Source organism: Pelodiscus sinensis, chromosome 2 (assembly GCF_052426305.1).
Source record: "Pelodiscus sinensis isolate ZL-2025 chromosome 2, ASM5242630v1, whole genome shotgun sequence".
Taxonomy (NCBI): domain Eukaryota; kingdom Metazoa; phylum Chordata; order Testudines; family Trionychidae; genus Pelodiscus; species Pelodiscus sinensis.
This window is the reverse complement of record NC_143053.1, coordinates 134,829,676-134,850,458: the sequence shown is the minus strand read 5'-3', so window position 1 is coordinate 134,850,458 and position 20,783 is coordinate 134,829,676. Positions and strand designations below refer to the sequence as shown.

The window sequence follows — 20,783 nt, the reverse complement described above, 5'->3', positions numbered from 1 at the left end:
GTTTAAAAGACAGCATAAGGAAAGATCAACTAATGCACAAGGTAATCTCATTAACTGATGCAAAAATCACCACAACCATGTAATATACCCAGTGCCAGACGACATGCTAAGTCCCTAAACTCGAGTTTAAAAGGCCTCATTGTATTACCCCAAAAAATAAAATTTAGTAATTTTTTTGCATTTAGAGGCACGTCATAACATGAGGCCCTAAACTGTAGCGTATTTATCATAAATCCGGTGCTGAATATACCCTTCCAGCTGCTGGCTGGAGTGAGGTTCCTAGCGAGCCTTAATTGCAGATTTTCTTACCTTAAGGTTTTACACTGAAAAGAGGGGAAAAGCCTCAGCAGAAACATCCCTGCATGCTGCCATTCCCTCAGCTGGGAGGAAAGGGAGCAGCAGTGTTAGACATGTTTCCTGCTCCATAGAACAGGTATTCCAACATTCACAGTACAGCGGAGCAAAGGGAGTAATATCCTTTGAGTACACACTACTGGTGCGTCTAGACTGTCAAGATTTTGCACAAAAGCAAGTGCTTTTGCGCAAAAACTTGCCAGCTGCGTAAACTGGCCACTTGAATTTGAGCAAGAGCACTGATGTTCTAATGTAAGAATTCAGTGCTTCTTGCGCAAATACTTTGACGCTCCCACTCAGGGATAAGCCCTCGTGCGCAAGAATACTTGCGCAAGAGGGCCAGTGTAGACAGGCACCTTAATTTTTTGCGCAAGAAAGCCTGATGGCTAAAATGGCCATCGGAGTTTTCTTGTGCAAAAGCGCGTCTATACTGGGCACAGATGCTTTTGCGCAGAAGCACTTTTTGCGCAAAAGCATCCATGCCAATCTAGACGCTCTTTTGCAGAAATACTTTTAACAGAAAAACTTTTCCATTAAAAGTATTTCCACAAAATCATGCCAGTCTAGATGCAGCCTACCAGTATAACTTTATACAGCATATATATTTCTAGCAGTTAGAAGGCCTGAATTGGTCTTTTTATCATCCCATTCACTTATACTAAGAACTCCACAGTACTTTGCAAAGCTGCCGTCATCTTTGGCATTAGAATGTTAGAAACTTATCAAAGGCAAATTCATTAATAGTCTGTCTCAGTACAAGCTGGGAAGGTACCTTCATGGACTAGTACCTAGAATTCTGGTATCCAAAACAAAGATAAGGAAGAAACAGAACAACAAGCTAAGGAACTGGAACAAACTGATGTGTTGGATTTTCATGATGTAATGTAAAGTCGTCCTATAAAAACTCTTAGCTGGGGATATTTAAGAGCAGGTTAGACAGACATCTGTCAAGGATGATCTAGATGCTGCTTGGTCCTGCCATGAGGGCAGGGGACTGGACTTGATGATATCTCAAGGTCCTTTCCAGTTCTAGTGTTCTATGATGAGCTGAGATGTGTAATTTTGGCAGCACACCTTTTGTGTAAGAAGACACAAAGCTACACAAGACAGCTTCCTGGAAACTGCTATCACATTAAACTTTTTTTCTGTACTATACTATTATTGATTTCTACAATAAACCTGACTGATATTGGTCATGTGGTCTCGTGAGTATATTTCATAACAAACCAAACTGTGGGTAAGCAATTGACCATAACATTTATCAACAAAATATTCCCTACCAAAACTTCTTTTATAGTACAAATCAATTCCAAAGCTTTCAAGTATAGTAATGTGTCACATAAGCCAATTTTTATATACCCAGCCTGCCTGCTATAACAAAGTCCATGATTTAAGGAAATACTGTGTGGTCTATTGAAAAGGAGACATTTGCACTTAAAGTGGCTGTGGATTCCCTTGGGAACTATACGTTGTGTAGCCCCTTCTCCCTGGTTACAGGTCACTCTCCCCTATCCTGCCACGAAAGATGCAAACTCATGAGCTATAACCTACAGTTTCAGAGTACAGCACTGGAGGAGAAAGGGACATGCTAATACTAATTTGTTTTCACAAGAGATCAGGGAAATTCCCTATGGATTCCCTTCTCCCATATGGAAAGAAAGAGAGGAAAGGACTTTTCTTTTGTTTGTTTGCTCTAAGAACCTCCTTGGGCAGCATCTGCTACAGAATGGAGAGGAAGGTAATATAAGGACCTGAAGTGGGGACTAGAGGGAATCCCTGCCCCTCACATAGTCCCAAAAAGTATCCAAAAGTAGATTTTTTATAGCCCGTTTATATCCATTCAGTTGTCCAAACATAAGGTAAAGTCAAGTCTTTAATGTCAAGCCTATGTTTCTAATATGTGTATTAGATTTTGAGATTTAAGAAGTTTTAATATATACAAATTAGTTAACATTTGTTTCCTATTCATCTCCATACATAAAATATTATTAGAATTATCAGAAGTTTCTAAAGTCTTTCTGCACAAGACAAGCCTAGACTTGACAATGCACACATTTAAATTGGACTATTTCACCATGACAGCAAATGAAGCTCTTACTGACAGATTTCTTTGAAATACCAATAGTAATCCATCGTGCTACATAACTTTATTCCTGAGTTATTGCACACAGTACTCTCAAAGAAGGGCAAATGTTCATGATGGCAAGCTAAACGACTCAGCTTTTATCCATTTTAAGCCACCCTTAGAATAGGGTGGGTAATCATTCTTTCACTCAGGCCACTGTAACATTTACCAGCAAAGGTGTCATTCCTTAGGCGTTACTCATTAAACCTTTTTTCACTTCCTACATACCATCAGGAAAGCCAATTTTAACTCTGTTGGTAATTATGTTTCCATGCGTCCTTAAGGCAGTAGAACAGAAAACTACATTGTAATGGAGATCTCCCATGGTAACAGACCCAGAAGTCACTGTTGATAATGTGCAACTACTAATAACCTGAAGAGCCTATTACGGTTTTGTTGTTGCTGTTGTTGTTGCAGGGCTTTTTTAATGATCTAGGCTAATAACTAACCTGATTTCTGGTACACAACTCTTTCCTGGGAAGTCCTTGAGTTCACAACAACCAAGGTGATAAAAAGCATGGAACAGACAACTAGTCAATATCCATGGAAAAGCATAATAAATACAACAGCTGCCACAGAAGTAGAGTGGAAGTAGTGAGCGAATGACTGCAGACACAGCAATTAAGAAAAGGTATCCCTGTGTAACAAACCATAGTTTAGGTTAACAGAAGTCAAAGGATCCAAGAAAAGAGCAGGGTGCTCCAAACGCCATCAGTGATATGAATCACGGATCAATAGCCTCAACTAAAGTGCAAAACAGATTAACTGGTGGCAAGCCTACACCAGTAACTGTAATTTGAATATATGCAAGGCGTACAGTGGAGCCAAGGCACAATCATATCTGAAAGCTTGCATGTGCAGACCAGCATAATATCCAAACTCTACCTAATGGACACTGAACAGTCCAGAGGGATCCAGAGTTATGTCATTTATCATAGGAGTCTGCAATATTCTCAGTAGCAATTATACACTCAGCAACCCAGATATTTCAGCATTAAGCAGTCTGAACACTACCAATAGGGATTCGGACTGCCTGGCATATCTCATCCCAAGAGCCAAAGCACAAGTCTATCATGGCCCAACACCGAAAAAATAGTTTCTCCCGTCAATACTTCAGAACCACCCTCACACCTCCTACCATCTTGCCATTTGCAGGCAAATTATTTCAAGTGTCATGAAACTTTATCCAGCAGCAGCTCTCTATTCTTGTTCAAAGGCTAATCAAAAGTTTTCCTGCTACTTAAAATAACCTCACTCCTTAAAGCATAATGGGACTATCATTTGAGAAGGTCCTGCTTCACAAGAACAAATTATTTAAGTACACAGAAGAGTTATTTGATTTGGACGCCTATATATTTTGCTATACTAGTAAATATATCGAGGGCTTCTCTACATGGTGAGTTAGTGTATGGCAAAACAGACTGTTAATCTATACCACACAATCAAGTAGACATTTCATGAAAGGGTACCTTGGAACTTGTAGTGAGCCATAGCAAAGAGCATTAGAGCACCAGGATGAACTTCTAAAATAATGCATTTTTCATTTAAATTATTTCAAATTACACCTCACATACGGTCCCTTACCTGAAAATCATCATCTTCAGAAGATGAAAACCTGAAAATAATGTATCTGGACAAGAAATCAAACTATTTTAGTTTACCAAGATCCTTACTACATGGAAGAAAAAAATGTGGTTTGTTTATTTTAAAAATTCACTTCCAAACTCAAAGTCTGAAAGCAACTTGAGTATCATACATTAGGTTTTTTTTTCTGGAGTCTCAGGGATCTCATTTAATATACTTTTGAAAACATTAAACCAGATCTCTGACAGTCCAGCAAGAATATGAAGCCTGAACGAAATAGCCTGCACTAAGTAGACCTTCTGACCACATATAAATATAGTCACATCAAAATGACGGAAAAACTGTGTTAAAGTAAAAGATCTTTTAATTGAAGAGAAGTTAAGTATCATATATATAGTAGCCCAGTGTCTGAGAGTCTGTAACGCCGAAATGCTGGCTGTTCCCTCTGGGGGGCACTGTTGCCTGAAATGCTGGCTGTTCCCTCTGGGCGGAGCTGTTGCCTGAAATGCTGGCTGTTCCCTCTGGGCGGAGCTGTTGCCTGAAATGCTGGCTGTTCCCTCTGGGCGGAGCTGTTGCCTGAAATGCTGACTGTTCCCCCTGGGTGGCCTGTGCTGCCTGGGGAGTGCGGGGCCCGAACGGCCGCTTGCGCCGCTTGCTCTCCCGCGGCGGCCCGGCTGAGTGGCGCAGAAGTCAGCCGAATGCCACGGTGGGAGGCGAAGGGGGGTGGGGCGGTGACGTGCGGTGTGACAGCGGCTCCAGACCCCGCCCCCTGGCTGTGAACGTCACTGCCCTGCCCCCCTTCGCCTCCCACCGTGGCGCTCGGCTGACTTCTGCGCCGCTCAGCCAGGCCGCCGCGTGGAAGCAAGCGGCGCAAGCGACCGTTTGGGTTCTGCACCCCCCATGCAGCACGGGGAGTGCGTAGCCCAAACAGCCATTTGGGCTCCATGCCCCTGAGTGAGAGGCAGGAGGAGGAGGAGAAGTGAAAGAGAGAGGCAGGAGGCGTAGAGAGCTGAGAGGGGGCGGGGAGGCAGTAGGAAGAGAAGAGAGAAAGAGAGATGGAATGAGAGACCGTAGGCTCAGGAGAGAAGACGGACGTGGAGGAGAGACCTGAAAATCCCGTCTTATGACGGGCTAATTGGCTAGTTTAATATAATTGACTGAATTTATTCTTCAACATACAAGTTTAACCAAGTTATATTGCCATTTTACATATAAGCAATTTGATGCTCAAGTAAAGTGATTTCTCCAGCGTCACAACAAGCTAGTTCTAGTCCCAAATGAATCCTATTATTCCTAAAATTTAAAAATAAATAAAAAAATAAATCTTGGACCATTTAAATCTTGCAGCTAAATCATACATATAGATAAACCAGACCAACTTGTTACTGTTCTTAACAAATTATTTGTAATTGTTCCTTCCTTAGATTTTGTTTGACAAATCTTCAAGATTATTAGATTTTTTTGATGCTAGTATAAATGTTCTCTTCCTTACCTTTAAAACTCTGGTGACACTTTGTTTCCAAAGTTGTTTTCTTCCAGTCCTAAACATTGCATTAAATCAATGTAGGACACTAAGAAAGAGTTGTCCGTTTTCAATCCACATGTCATATAGGTTTCTTTGAGCTGTTACATTCCTCCTCCAACCGTCTTTTTTTACTAACAGACCTCTTGGAGAGTCAGCAGCTGTCAAAGTTTAGATTAGTGTTTCTTGAATCAAGAACTGATGTGTGCTTTTATTAATTACAGCCCAACTTGAACTGATTCAAAAATCACAGCCACTAACCACCATAATTTAATGTCTGGAGCATGAGCTTGGAAATACAGCTAACAGCAGCCAATCTCTCTGTTGTTAAGGTAAAATTGTTTATGCACAACACTGTTTGGTATCAGAATAATTGTGCTCAATGGGTAACTATTTGTACAAGTCATTTTAAACACACCTTATCTTGATTTTTGTTTACTCCTATTAACAAAGGCCTCAATTGAACAGAAATCTTTGCCTCTTTGTCAGCTATGACTCTTTGAGGAATACAGAAACATAGGAAAGAAGCCTCTTGCACAGATCTTTAACTGAGACCTTAGTCTTTGAACAACTGAAAAAGTACTATTAGACAATTTTATGGCTGTTTTCTGTCAATCATAGTGTTCCTCTTTCCTCTTATTCCTGCTCAATTACACACTGAAATATTTGTTGAATAGTTAGCCTTACCTCTTCAAGTATTTTCAGCAGGTAGGGTTACCAGATGGGTTTCAAAAAAATACCAGACATATGTGATCTCAGAACGGGATGGGGGGGAACCAGCCGGGAGAGGGTTGGGGGGAGCAGAGCTGGCCAGGGGGGGAAACCGGCCGGCAGGGAGCGGGGCTGTCCGGGAGGAGGGAGGGGGCAGCGGGGCTTGCCAGGACGGGGTTAGGGGAAGCGGACTGGCCAGGAGGGAAGAGCGGGAGGGAACCTGCCGGCAGGAAGCGGGGCTGGCCCAGGCACACACAGATCCCAGTGTGCTGCCCGTCCCACGCATGATCCCAGCGGGGCGCACAGGCGAGTCTGGCCCCAGGGATTCCATCCCGCCCCGGCCCCGCCCCTCTCCTCTCTACTGCGTAGTTGCGTACTGCCTGGCTGGTAGACACACTCGTGCAGTGTGAGCACGTCTCCCAGCCAGGCAGTTCGCAACTACCTGCTGATACTCATGATAATAATAAAACTTACTTAATTAGAAAATACCGGACATTTATATGTCCGGTATTTTCTCAATTTGTTTCCCAGACAGAAAGCTCAAATTCCTTTTTCCATCTCACCACACAATGTCATGGAAATCTAGGTTAGTTTTACACACCCCAAAATGAAAGGTTAGACAAATTCATATAAGGACTGTGATGGCCATCAAGACACTTGTGTTTTCCTCTGCATTTGTTCCTGGTCTTTCTCTTTGCCTACAAAACAGCCAAAGGGTGAGCAAGCTAACTCTTTGCTCTGAATTGCGTATCAGTTGACAGGTATTTCAGGGCACTTACCTAATGTTTAGTACACAAAAGGCACTTCTTTAAGTAAAATCATTACCAGTGTGTTCTCTTGTCTGAAAACACATATCCCTCCCTGGTCCAGTCTCCTCAGATATCACCCCTCTTGGGCAGAGACATATATTTCCCCCACTTCTGACCAAGATATTTCTAGGGTGCAAGATTTCTGCCTACACTGTGAATTCCCCAGAGAAGTACTAACTGCTAAGCAGGCCTGCTTTACTTCTCTTCCCCAGAGACCATAAACACTGCAACTGCAATAGTTCCATTACCGTGACACCCTTTGTAAGCAAATTCATTTATTCTTAAGTTGGAAGCATTAGGGAGAAAACATATTAAAAAGCCTACATGTATGCTAACGTTAGAAATTACCCCCTCTTGCCAACAAGGCACTGGCTGGTGATTAGTCCTTCAAATCCCACCCAGGGATTTTTTCTGTGGTCACAAGTCCATCACAGCTGCAGAACCTCAATGGGTTCAGCAGCCCAAAGTGCTGCCAGCCCTTCCCTAAGAATTGAGTCCCCTGCCTTGTACCAACTTGGATGGGTCAGAAAGAAAGGCCTGAGTCTGTTTAAATTCTGGCTATTTAACCAAAAATCCTTTGTTGACCCCTGGAGAATCCAGTTTGAACCACTACTTCTGAGTCTCTCTCTAGATGGTGGTGGCTCTCTGGAAGCATTCGACCTGAGTCAACTTGCTGAATCACCCTAACTGTGCTTAGGTTCTGCAAGGTGTAGTCCAGTCTCTCTCTCTGGTGGACACAAATATAATCCCATTATACAGTAAACTCTTAAAACACCTAGTCTTAATTCCATAAGATTATCCAGGATAGTCTCATATTTGTGAAAGCAATTTGTTTCCTTATACTGCATCAAAAACAAAAACTCACCCCTTATCCCTACTGTTGTAATTCTTAAGCAAAATCATTGTTATTTCACTGAATGACACATTCATAAATGCTGCAGGATCATAGTGTACTCTTCACTAAGTTTTAATAATGTAATACTGACACCTCCAAGGGTGTGTCTACACAGCAACCTTACCTCGAAATAAGCTAGGCAATTTGTGCTATACAAATTGAGTAGCTTATTTCAAGGTAATTTCAAAATAGCTCATTTCAAAATTTGGCACTGTCTACACAGCTGACTTTTAAGCCGGCTCCCCCCCAGCACTGGCTCCTGCCTGCCTCCCCTTGCTGCCTCTGTAGGAGGCAGCAAGAGGGGGGCAGGCAGGTTCTCGGAGCCGGCATGCATGGGGAGCCTGCTTGAAAGCCATCAGAGGCAGAAGCACAGAGGTGGGAGGGGGGGCAGGCAGATCTGGTGCTTGTGGCTTAAAGCCAGCTCCTCACCAGCACCAGCTCCCTCTTCCCTGCCCTTCGCTGCCTCTGATATAGAGGCAGCAAGGGCAAGGGAGTGCATGTAGTCGACAAGATATACCGCTAAGCCAGAGCTTATCGGTTAATTATGTAGTCTACTACACATTTACATCCCTATTGTCAGGACTCTAACTTGAAGAAAAGCATGGCAGCATACACTAGCACAAAGGATCCGCTACATGACACACAGTAGCTGAAAAAAGTTATTCAGAATAGCAAAACACAGGGGCTGTGTCTAGACTGGCCACTTTTTCCGGAAAAGCTACCGCTTTTCCAGAAAAACTTGCCAGCTGTCTACACTGGCCGCTTGAATTTCCACAAAAGCACTGACGATCTCATGAAAGATTGTCAGTGTTTTTGTGGAAATACTATGCTGCTCCCTTTTGGGCAAAAGTCTTTTCCAAAAAACTTTTGCACAAAAGGGCAAGTGTAGACAGCACAGTAGTGTTTTCCGCAAAAAAGCCCCAATCGCGAAAATGGTGATCGGGGCTTTTTTGCGGAAAAGCGCGTCTAGATTGGTGTCGGATGCTTTTCCGCAAAAAGTGCTTTTGCGGAAAAGCGTCCTGCCAATCTAGATGCGCTTTTCCGAAAATGCTTTTAACAGAAAACTTTTCCGTTAAAAGCATTTCCGTAAAATCATGCCAGTCTAGACGTAGCCAGCTTGTTGAAATATACTGATTTTTAACTATAAACAGAAAAGGACACCCATCCTTCACTATAGTAGACCTCTTCTCTAAATAAGGAAACACTATTTTTAGTGTTTTGGTTCAGGTTGACAGATTCAAGTGAAAATAACAAATAACGGATTATTTCTTTTCAGATAAATATCTATTAACATACAAAAAGTTTTAACTTGAACATGGATGTTGCTTTAAATCAAGCAAAGCAAAGGTACATGTTAAAGGGGTAAATGTCCTCCTGTTTGGAAACACAAGGACTATGTCTAGACTGGCATGATTTTCCGGAAATGCTTTTAACGGAAAAGTTTTCCGTTAAAAGCATTTTCAAAAAAGAGCGTCTAGATTGGCACGGACACTTTTCCACAAAAGCACTTTTTGCGGAAAAGCGTCCGTGGCCAATCTAGACGCGCTTTTCTGCAAAAAAGTCCCGATCGCCATTTTCTCGATCGGGGCTTTTTTGCAGAAAACAAATCTCAGCTGTCTACACTGGCCCTTTTGCGCAAAAGTTTTGCACAAAAGGACTTTTGCCTGAACAGGAGCAGCATAGTATTTCCGCAAGAAGCACTGATTTCTTACAGTAGGAAGTCAGTGTTTTTGCGGAAATTCAAGCGGCCAGTGTAGAAAGCTGGCAAGTTTTTCCGGAAAAGCGGCTGATTTTCCGGAAAAATTGGCCAATCTAGACACAGCCTAGTTGATAATGTACTTCAGGTTTTTTTAGGTGCTAAATATGGTGACTCACCAGCCAGCCAGTACACTACTTTGTTGCTGAATGAGGTGATGAACCATTTTTCCTCTTCATTGCCTAACCGACCTTTTATTCATGTATACTGGTGATCCTTTCTGGCTTGGTACTTTGTCACTGGTGTCCCAAGGAAGTCTGAGACCAGTTCACTAGCAGTCTAGCAGCTTTGTGCCCAGTCTAAGACCACTAGCCCCTATGACCCTTGTCTTTGGCATTCACTTAGCCTTTCCTTGGTGGTCTATAGGGAAAACAAGTCAATCTCTGTAAAATGTGCTCCAGACCAGGACTATTGTAGCAATAGCAGGGGCTTAAGAGCTTCCTCTTCAGATCTCCTGATTCTCCCCTTCTGGGGGTCTCCCCTAGGTCTTCTTCCCCAACCCTTTTAAGGCCATGGAGGAAAGGCAACAAAGAAAAGGCATGACAAGAATAGTCCAAATATGTTCATAGCCCGGCCTACTTCTCTTCGGGTATGTCTACACTACCCCCCTAGTTCGAACTAGGGGGGGGAATGTAGTCATACGGAGTTGCAAATGAAGCCCGGGATTTGAATTTCCCGGGCTTCATTTGCATAAAGCCGGCCGGCGTCATTTTTAAATGCCAGCTAGGTCGGACCCCGTGCCATGCGGCTACATGCGGCACGGACTAGCTAGTTCGGATTAGCCTAGGTGGAACGAGGTGTACAGCTAGTTCGGATTGGGAAGCCTAAACCGAACTAGCTAGTCCGTGCCGCGTGTAGCCGCGCGGCATGGGGTCCGACCTAGCTGGCATTTAAAAATGGCGCCGGCCAGCTTTATGCAAATGAAGCCCGGGAAATTCAAATCCCGGGCTTCATTTGCAACTCTGTATGACTACATTACCCCCCCTAGTTCGAACTAGGGGGGTAGTGTAGACATACCCTTCAGCAGATACTATCCTCCATTAAGGATGTAAAATGTCTATTATTTGGCTAATCAAATAATGTTTTGATTAGTTAATAAGGGTGCTTCCACCCTGGGGCTGTTGCTACACTTCAAAAGTGAAAGCGCTGTTGGGAACATGGGGCTAGCAGGGTACTCAAGCAGTCCCCGCTGGCCCTGTGCTCCCTGCAGCATTTCAAAGCGGTAGTGCTGCATGGAGCCCAGGGTCAGTCCCCAGCTGACCCCGGGTTCCACACAGTGCTGCCACTTTGAAATGCCACATGCAGCCTGGGGCCAGCTGGGGACCCCAGGCTGCACACGGCATTTCAAAGTGGCAGATCCCAGGCTCCATGCAGTGCTGCCACTTTGAAATCCCGCACGCTCCACCAGCTGGTTCTGGGCTGCACGCAGCATTTCAAAGCGGCAGCACCACGTGGAGCTCAGGGTCTGGCCCCAGGCTCCACATGGTGCTTCTGCTTTGAAGCATTCCATCCTCTTCCCTCCCTCTTGATGCCTCTTTCTGATAGAGGCAGCAAGGGGGCAGGGGAAGCAACTAGTCAACTAGCCTGTCGATTATCTGATAAGCATTTGCTTATCAGATAGTCGACTTGTTGTTCACATCCCTATCCTCAATGCTATCATGCACCACTCACAGGAATGCTCAGATAGTTTCATCCTTTTGGGGTCTAATGAGGAGAGGCCTGCCCATCTCCCATGGCTCAGCTACTTACTCCCTTTTCCACAACTGTCCAGTCTTGCAGGTGTGGTAAAGCAAGGCTGATTGAATCCAAACACCCTTTTTCCTGATGCAAGGTTTGTATACCCCATCATTATATTTTTGAAGTGCTCATAATTTAGCATTTGCTTATGCTAAAAATCTTTTTATCCTCATTGTGCAATTTCATCACTAGCATTAGTTATAGAATCATAGAATCCTAAGGCTGGAAGAAACCACAGGAGGTCATAGAGTCCAGCCCCCTGCTCAAAGCAGGACTAATCCCAACTAAATCATCCCAGCCAGGGCTCTGTCAAGCCAGGACTTAAAAACCTCTAGGGATGGAGATTCCACCCCCTCTTTAGGTAAAACCCATTCCAGTGCTTCGCCACCCTCCTAGTGACATAGTTTTTCCTAATAAACAACCTAGACCTCCCCGACTTTAACTTGAGCCCACTGCTCCTTCTTCTGCCATCCGTCACTACTGAGAACAGCCTCTCTCCATCCCCTTGGAACCTCCCTTCAGGAAGTTGAAGGCTGTTATCAAATCCCCCCTCACTCTTCTCTTCTACAGACTAAATAAGCCCAAATCCCTCAGCCTCTCCTCATAGGTCATGTACTCCAGCCCCCTAATCATTTTGGTTGCCCTCTGCTGGACCCTCTCCAATGTGTCCACATCCTTTCTGTAATGGGGAGAACATAAGAACATAAGAATGGCCGTACTGGGTCAGACCAAAGGTCCATCTAGCCCAGTATCCTGTCTGCTGACAGTGGCCAGCACCAGGTGCCCCAGAGAGGGCGGACCGAAGACAATGATCAAGCGATTTGTCTCCTGCCATCCTTCTCCAGCCTTTAACAAACAGAGGCCAGGGACACAATTTCTATCCCCTGGTTAATAGCCTTTTATGGACCTAACCTCCATGAAATTATCTAGCTTCTCTTTAAACTTTGTTATAGTCCTAGCCTTCACAGCCTCCTCTGTCGAGGAGTTCCACAGGCTGCCTGCACACTGTGTGAAGAAGAACTTTCTTTTATTAGTTTTAAACCTGCTACCCATTAACTTCATTTGGTGTCCTCTAGTTCTTCTATTATGGGAACTAATAAATAACTTTTCTTTATTCGCCCTCTCCACACCACTCATGATTTTATATACCTCTATCGTATCCCCCCTCAGTCTCCTCTTTTCTAAACTGAAAAGTCCCAGTCGTTTTAACTTCTCTTCGTATGGGACCTTTTCCAAACCCCTAATCATTTTAGTTGCCCTTTTCTGAACCCTTTCCAAGGCCAAAATATCTTTTTTGAGGTGAGGAGACCACATCTGTACACAGTATTCAAGATGTGGACGTACCATAGTTTTATACAGGGGCAGTAAGATATTCTGTGTCTTATTTTCTATCCCTTTCTTCATAATTCCTAGCATCCTATTTGCCTTTTTGACCGCTGCTGCACACTGTGTGGAAGTTTTCAGAGAACTAGCCACAATAACTCCAAGATCTCTTTCCTGATTTGTCGTAGCCAAATTAGCCCCCATCATACTGTACGTATAGTTGGGGTTATTTTTCCCAATGTGCATTACTTTACACTTATCCACATTAAATTTCATTTGCCATTTTGTTGCCCAATCACTCAGTTTGGTGAGATCTTTTTGGAGTCCCTCACAGTCTGCTTCTGTCTTGATTATCCTAAACCGTTTGGTATCATCCACAAACTTTATCACCTCACTGCTTACCCCTTTCTCCAGATCATTTATGAATAAGTTGAAAAGGACTGGTCCCAGGACTGACCCTTGGGGGACACCACTAGTTACCCCTCTCCATTCTGAAAAGTTACCATTTATTCCTACCCTTTGTTTCCTGTCTTTTAACCAGTTCTCAATTCAAGAAAGGACCTTCCCTCTTATCCCATGGCCATGTAATTTACACAAGAGCCTTTGGTGAGGGACCTTGTCAAAGGCTTTCTGAAAATCTAAGTATACTATATCTACTGGATGCCCCTTGTCCACATGTTTGTTAACCCCTTCAAAGAACTCTAATAGATTAGTAAGACATGATTTCCCTTTACAAAACCATGCTGACTTTTCTCCAACAAATTATGTTCTTCTACATGTCTCACAATTTTATTCTTTACTATTGTTTCGACTGACTTGCCCGGTACTGAAGTTAGACTTACCAGTCTGTAATTGCCAGGATCGCCTCTAGAGCCCTTTTTAAATATTGGTGTCACATTGGCTACCTTCCAGTCATTAAGTATGGAAGCCGATTTAAAGGATAGGTTATAAACCACAGATGATAGTTCAGCAGTTTCCCATTTGAGTTCTTTTAGAACCCTTGAATGAATGCCATCTGGTCCCGGAGATTTGTTAACATTAAGTTTTTCTATTTGTTCTAAAACCTTCTCTAATGACACTTCAAACTGGGACAGTTCCTCAAATTCATCACCCACAAAGGACGGTGCAGGTTTGGGAATCTCCCTAACATCCTCAGCCGTGAAGATTGAAGCAAAGAAATCATTTAGTTTATCCACAATGGCTTTCTTGTCCTTGATTGCTCCTTTTATATCTTGATCATCTAGGGGACCCACAGGTTTTTTAGCAGGCTTCCTGCTTCTAATGTACTTAAAAAACATTTTGTTATTTCTTTTTGAGTTTTTGGCTAGCTGTTCCTCAAAATCGTTTTTGGCTTTTCTTATTACATTTTTACACTTGATTTGACAGTGTTTATGTTCCTTTCTATTTATCTCACTAGGATTGGACTTCTACTTCTTAAAAGATGCATTTTTGTCCCTCACTGCTTCTTTTACATGGTGGTTAAGCCACGTTGACTCATTTTTAGGTCTCTTGCTATGTTTTTTAATTTGGGGTATACATTTAAATTGGGCCTCTATTATGGTGTCTTTAAAAAGTTTCCATGCAACTTGCAGGGATTTGGCTCTAGTCATTGTTCCTTTTAATTTCCGTTTAACTAACCTCCTCATTTTTGTGTAATTCCCCTTGTGAAATTAAATGCCAGAGTGCTGGACTGCTGAGGTGTTCTTCCCACCACAGGAATGTTAAATGTTATTATATTATGGTCACTATTCCCAAGCGGTCCTGTAACGGTTATCTCCTGGACTTGATCCTGCACTCCACTCAGGACTAAATTGAGAATTGCCTCTCCCCTTGTGGGTTCCTGTACCAGCTGCTCCAAGAAGCAGTCATTTAAGCCATTGAGAAATTTTATCTCTGCTTCTCTTCCTGAGGTGACATGTATCCAGTCAATATGTGGATAATTAAAATCCCCCATTAATATAGAGTTCTTTATTTTGGTAGCCTCTCTAATCTTCATCAGCATTTCAATGTCAGTATTGCTGTCCTGGTCAGGTGGTCGGTAATATATCCCTACTGCTAATTTCTTATTATTGGAGCATGGAATTACTATCCATAGCGATTCTATTGAACATGTTAATTCATTTCATATTTTTATTTCATTTGATTCTACATTATCTTTCACATACAGTGCCACTCCGCCACCCACACGGCCTGCTCTATCCTTCCGATATATTTTATATCCCGGTATGATTGTGTCCCACAGATTTTTCTCATTCCACCAGGTTTCAGTGATGTATTATGTCAATTTCCTCCTTTAATACGAGGTACTCTAGTGCACCCATCTTATTAGTCAGACTCCTAGTATTTGTGTAGAAGCACTTTAAAAATTTGCCACTGCTTATTTGTCTGCCCTTCCCTGATGCATTAGATTCCTTTATATGCAGTTGTTTGTCTGCTGTGACCCATGGTTTGTCCTCTCCCCTCCTCTCTTTCTAACTACAGCTTAGAGAATCTCTATCAATTGATTCGCCTCTAAGAGAAGTCTCCATCCGATTTACATGCATCTCCGCACCAATCGGCTTTCCCCCATCTCTTAGTTTAAAAACTGCTCTACGGCCTTTTTAATGTTTAGTGCCAGCAGTCTGGTTCCACCCTGGTTTAGGTGGAGCCCATCCTTCCTGTATAGGCTCCCCCTCTCCCAAAAGTGTCCCCAGTTCCTAATAAAGCCAAACCCCTCTTCCCTACACCATCGTCTCATCCACGCATTGAGACTCTGAAGCTCTGCCTGCCTACCTGGCCCTGCACGTGGAACTGGAAGTATTTCTGAGAATGCCACCATAGAGGTCCTGGATTTCAGTCTCTTTCCTAGCAACCTAAATTTGGCCTCCAGGACATCTCTCGTACCCTTCCCGACGTCATTGGTACCTACATGTACCACGACCACCGGCTCCTCCCCAGCACTACACATAAGTCTATCTAGATGCCTCGAGAGATCCGCAACCTTCACACCAGGCAGGCAAGTCACCATACGGTTCTCCCGGTCATCACAAACCCAACTATCTATGTTTCTAGTGATCGAATCACCCACTACTAACACCTGCCTCTTTCTAACTGGCATTCCCTCCCCCTGAGAGGTATCCTCAGTGCGAGAGGATACCGCAACATCCTCTGGAAGGAGGGTCCCAACTACGGGATGGTTTCCCTCTGTTCCCACTGAATGCTCTGTTCCCTTGAGACTTTCATCCTCTTTAAGAGCACTTGGGCTCTCAGACTGGAGGTGGGACAGTACTACAGTGTCCCAGAAAGTCTCATCAACATATCTCTCTACCTCCCTTAGCTCCTCCAGTTCAGCCACCCTGGCCTCCAAAGCCCGAACTCAGGGTATGTCTACACTACAGCGCTAGTTCGAACTAACTTAGTTCGAATTAGTTAATTCGAACTAAGCTAGTTCGAACTAACGCATCTAGAACTAAAAACTAGTTCGAACTAGCGTTTTGCTAGTTCGAACTAGTAAGTCCACATTGAGTGGACTCTGAACAGGGCTTAAGGATGGCCGGAAGCAGTGCCGGCAGGGCATAAAAGGAGGACTTAGAGCATGGAGATACTGTCTCAGGCTAGCCGAGGGCTGCGCTTAAAGGGTCCCGACCCCCACCCCGGACACACAGTTCTAAGGGGCACATCACACCACTCGGCCATCAGCCCGGCTGCACTTGCCGCAGGCTGCCATCTGGGGAGAGGGAGTAATTGGGGGGCTGCAGGAGAGCTTCCACCCCCAGAAGCCCGCAGAGCCAGCCCAGTCCTCCCCATCGGGGGCTCGTACCCCATTCCTCCCTCACCTCCTTCCACTTACCCTTCCCTAGCCCCCCTTCTTATTGATGTACAAAATAAAGATAACGTTTCTTCCAACATTGACTCTGTCTTTATTGAACAAAACTGGGGGAGACTGGGAAAAGGAGGTGGGAGAGGGGAAGACAAAGGCTGGGAGAGGGGAGGGCAACTAACATGATCAGGGGTTGGGAACAGGTCCCAGATGAAGAAAGGCTACAGAGACTGGGACTGTTCAGCTTAGAAAAGAGGAGACGGAGGGGGGACAGGATAGAGGTCTCTAAAAGCAGGGGTTGGGTGGAGAGGGTGCATTCAGAAAAGTTCTTCCTGAGTTCCCATAAAGAAGGACTAGAGGACACCAAAGGAAAGGAATGGGTAGCAGGCTTCAAACTAGTAAGAGAAAGTTGTTCTTCACAAAGCAAATAGTTAACCTGTGGAACTCCTTGCTGCAGGAGGCTGTGAAGGCTAGAACTAGAACAGAGTTTAAAGGGAAGTGAGATAAAGTGATGGAGGTTGGGTCCATGGAGTCCTATTAGCCAGAGGGTAGGAGTGGTGTCCCTGCCCAAAGTTTGTGGAAGGCTGGAGAGGGATGGCACGAGACAAATGGCTTGGTCATTGTCTTCGGTCCATCCCCTCCAGGGTCCCTAGGGTTGGCCGCTGTTGGCAGACAGGCTACTGGGCTAGATGGACCTTTGGTCTGACCCAGTACGGCCATTGTAAGCTCAGGGCTCAGTGTCGGGGGCCTCAGTGGACCCCCTTGATTTTCATGCACACCTGGTCCTGGGTGGCCAGGCTGGCAGCTCTCCTGCCCTAGACGGCCACTTTCCTGTGCCTAGTGCGGAGATCGTGGACGAGGTCCACGATGTCCGCACTAGCCCAGGAAGGTGCCCGCCTCTTGCGGTCCAGGGCAAGCTCCCGGGAGCCGCCAGCCTGGTCCCGGCAAGAGGGGGTGGGCTGGGGGGCATCGGGTGGGTGGCTCTGTGCCGTGCCAGGTGCAGGGTCTGCTAGCTGGGTGCTGGCAGGCTTGCACCTGGCACGGGCACCGTAGCCAGCCCGTGCCCCTTTAAGGGGTCCGGGGCCGGGAGGGGGGCATAGAGTTTCCCTGGTGTTGGCCAGAGTGGCCACCAGGGAAACCTGGGGAGGGCTAGCCTCCCACTAGTTCGAACTAAAGGGCTACACAGCCCTTAGTTCGAACTAGCTAGTTCGAACTAGGCGTTAGTCCTCGTAAAATGAGGTTTACCTAGTTCGAACTAAGCGCTCCGCTAGTTCGATTCAAATTCGAACTAGCGGAGCGCTAGTGTAGCACCTATTAAAGTTAGTTCGAACTAACGTCCGTTAGTTCGAACTAACTTTGTAGTGTAGACATACCCTCAGTCTCTGAGGGTCAGGAGCTCCTTGCAACGGGTGCACACATATGCCACCCACCCACAGGGCAGGTAATCATACATGTGACACTTGACGCAATAAACAGGATAGCCCCCACTCTGCTGCTGGGCTTCAGTCTCCATTTTTCTTACGAATAAGTTTAAGTATAAACTGGGCTTATTAAATGTCTAGAATATAGATTATAAAAGTTATGTGTAAAGAAGGTCTGTGAGTCAGTGACCAGGGAGCTTTATAAGTACTTTGTATTATATAGCTTTGTACTTATGCACACAGCTACTATGTAGTAGTTGAGGACAGTGGTTGCATACAAAGTTGCATTTAAATATGTAAGGATCATAATGCAGTTTCACAAGAAGAGAATTAAGGGGGGAAAGCTGGGGCCACTGTGGGGAGCTGGGGCTGCTTGGATGCTGTTTTGGGGGAAGCTGGTATGGCATGGTCACTGTTTGAGGGGGAAGCTAGGTTAGCCCGGTCGCTGTGGGGAAGGAGAGCTGGGGCCGCCTGCCTGCTGGGGTTTAGAGCAGCCATCCCCAAACTAAATATACCCAGTTCAAATGTGCACAGTGAGGTGGCTCCAGGAAATTTCCATTCACAACAGGAACTCCGTCTTTGGAACACAGGAGAACAATGGGGAAGACCTAACTCAGAAACAGGATTAGCCAATGACTTTTCTTTCAGGTGCTGGTCAATATCGCATACTGACCAGCAGCTGAAGGTGAAAGCAAGATTTGTTTAGGCTGTTTGTATATGAAAAACTAGCTTTTATCGTTGCCATCTACATTTGGCAGTTTTAGGACAAACAGTGCTTATCTAGGACTAAATCCTGAGAGGTAGTGAGCATGGTACACTAACAGATATTTAACTTTAAGCACACAAATAATACCATTGACTCCAATTCAACTACTCATGTACCTGAATCAGTGCTTTGGTAGATTGGGCTTAGAGTCCTAGCTACTTTGCCAAGTTGTGTCCCTGAATAGCAAGGACAGTTTTGGGTTTTAATAACCTCAAGAAACCAGCTACATGATTAAAAAACATCCAGTGGAAAATATAAGTGTATTTATCATATCACCTTAATCAAAAAAACTCTGATGCAATTTAAATAATGACAACTTTGTTGCATATGCAACCAAATGAATTTAGGAATTTTGGTTTCTTTTTTCTATACACTAGTTGGTTAAAGGCAGTGGTTAGCTGCCACCAAGTGGTAGATATTGAAAAATGTACAATATTTTGCGGAGGTTTTTTAAGATACATTTGTCAGTTTCCATGCAAGCATCGCCTGTGGTATGCACATTCATTTAACTTATACGCAGATTGCCAGTTTCAAAATTACAGACAAAAAGCTGAGTTATTATCTATGGCCACCTGTCCCTATGCTCTATTAATGCTAGAAGTCACCTCAGTGAATGCATGTCTGAATCATTAATGCATGACTTCTGTTGAGCTCTAAAGCACATGGTCAGAAGCACTTAAGAAAAACTGACCCTTGGCCTAAGTCACTCTTTGACAATCATAGCATTTTAAGTACTAATAAAAAAATCACAATGAAAGTGATTTCCCATGTAAGTGTTCTACTTGCTTCAAATACACCAACTAGAGTAAATTCTATTAGTAGTATAGGACATGATATCATCATGTGGATATAGTTCTCTGAAAACATCTGCTCAGTATGTGGTGGCAGCCAAAAAATCTACTTCCCTAGTCCTACCTTCACCAGCCACACGTTTCATCTGATGTAAACAAGGCTGTTAGAGAGGTCTTGAAAACTTAGCCATGATCTTTTCACGCCTGAACAAACTTCCTTCCGTGAAATGCCAAAGTAAGAATCATTGAAGCAAAGGAGATTGATGCTGTAAAAGCACAGAGGATATGTCCACACATACAGCCTGTGGCATTGAGCCTCCCAGCCTGGATTGAGGGACTCAGGCTTGCAGTCCCCATGCTAGCACTCTAAAAATAGCTGCATAGACAGTGCTTCAGGGCTGTAGGTCAGGCTCTCACTAACATATGTAATTGGCTACTATACAGAGGGGAACTTGGGTAGGGCCTTCTGAATGCTTATGGCTTTGAGATTTTTCAGTGGTCCCTCTAACAGGCACCCACATCTACCTGAAAAAGGAAACTAAGCACATAGGCTAACTGTGAGATCTGTAGTTGCAGTGTACATCCTGTACCTGTCCATACACGTAATCATAAGAATAATTAGGCTTAGTACACTAAGACTAATTAAGTGACCTGTGAAAACATTTGCTTATTTGAGGAGCTTTTTTCTGTCACTTCATATGATCAATGTAGTCTTCAAAGACACAGATGGTCTCCATAAGCACGAGCATGTCATTTCCAAGGTATCAAATCCACTGTCCAGTTTAAGGGATTTCTGCAACTTTACTCTGACCTCATTTAAGAGTTTACTGCCAACCCTTCAATGTGTAATTAATTTCCAAATGCACTGCTAAACTGAACCTAAACTGAAGGAAAATGGTTGTATATTTCATTAGACCTCATTAAAGTGCTGTGGGATTAAATTAAGCAGTGCTAAGATTTAAATTAACATTAGTTTAGTCAACAAGCATAAGATTGTCTTACTCCAGCAGATGGTTTCAAAATGTTTTCTTGACAAAGGAACTCGTAACACCAGGGCTCGACAAATCATGTAATCTACTTGCCCATGGCGAGTAGATTACAAGCCGGAACAGCCAGCATTGCGCGATCTGCGCATGTGCAGCTCGCAGAACCGCGCGGCTGGTGAATGGGGCTCGCCGCCACTTGGCGAG

The 20,783-nt window shown here is 44.2% G+C and overlaps 1 protein-coding gene across 1 annotated transcript in view; it reads right to left on the bottom strand.

Annotated features, from left to right (window-relative positions):
• Nucleotides 1-20,783, bottom strand: part of DNAH5 (dynein axonemal heavy chain 5) — a 246,615-nt gene that overhangs the window by 204,971 nt on the left and 20,861 nt on the right. The gene's annotated exons all lie outside the window — the stretch shown is intronic.